The sequence below is a fragment of the Triticum dicoccoides genome, chromosome 7B (assembly GCF_002162155.2).
Source record: "Triticum dicoccoides isolate Atlit2015 ecotype Zavitan chromosome 7B, WEW_v2.0, whole genome shotgun sequence".
NCBI classification, from domain to species: Eukaryota; Viridiplantae; Streptophyta; class Magnoliopsida; order Poales; family Poaceae; genus Triticum; species Triticum dicoccoides.
In genome coordinates, this window is record NC_041393.1 from 390,123,899 (window position 1) to 390,125,027 (window position 1,129).

A 1,129-nucleotide genomic window follows, 5' to 3' on the forward strand; every position below is an offset into this window, starting at 1 on the left:
GGCCGGCAGCAGAGGGCACGGTGGCAGACGGGCGCGCGGCGGTGGCGGCGCGAGCTCGCGTGGGCCCGATCCGGGTCCCGCGGGCCGCGCGGAGGTGGGAGGAGAGAGAGGGTGAGGTGGCGGCTCCGGATTGGGCGTGGAGGCGGCAGCGCTGAGGTGGCAGCCTGCGATTGGCCGGGGTGATGTGGAGGCTGGACGTGTCTGGCGCGACACGGACGCGTCCGGCGGCGCGGGGAGGAGTTTGCTAGGGTTTCATCTGCGAATTTTCGGGGGGAGGGCATATTTATAGATAGAGGGAGCTAGGAGAGTCCAAATGGGGTGCGGTTTTCGCCCACACGATCGTGATCGAACGATCGAGAGCATGGAGGGGAGTTTGCTGGGTTTTGGGCCACTTTGGAGGGGTGTTGGGCTGCAAGACAAAAGAGGCTTTTACAGTTACCCGGTTAACCGTTGGAGTATCAAACGGACTCCAAATGGCATGAAACTTGACAGGCGGTCTACCGGTGCTATACCAAGGCCGCTTGGCAAACCTCAGCCCATTCTGAGAAAGTTTAACACCCGCTCACAACAAGAGACAAAAGGGGAACGCCGGAGGACATAGGAGTGCCGGATTGCAAAACGGACAACTGGGAAAATGCTCGGATGCATGAGACAAACATGTATGCAAATGCGATGCACATGACGACATGATATGAAATGCATATGATGACATGGCAAAATGCAACATGCAAGCACACGACATGGCAAAGACGGCGAATAACTGGCGGACACCTGGCGCATCGAATCCGGGGCATTACAGTGCCCGCGAGTGATTCACTGAATTGGGGGCTGAAAAGACCTTTGTCCCGACGTCCCTCTGTGTGGATCTTTGTGGCGGAGTGACATGGCAGGTTGAGACCACCTAGGCGAGAGGTGGGCCTGACCCTGGTTGGCGTTCGCGGTTGCTTCATAATAACACGCTTAACAAGATCTTGGTATTTGATTTGAGTCTGGCCACTGGCCTATACGCACTAACCAACTACACGGGAAAGATATGGGCACTCGACGTCATGGTATCAGCCGAAGCCTTCGTGACGTCAGCGACTGAGCGGCGCGCGCCGGGTTGACTGCATAACACGAGGCCCAGACC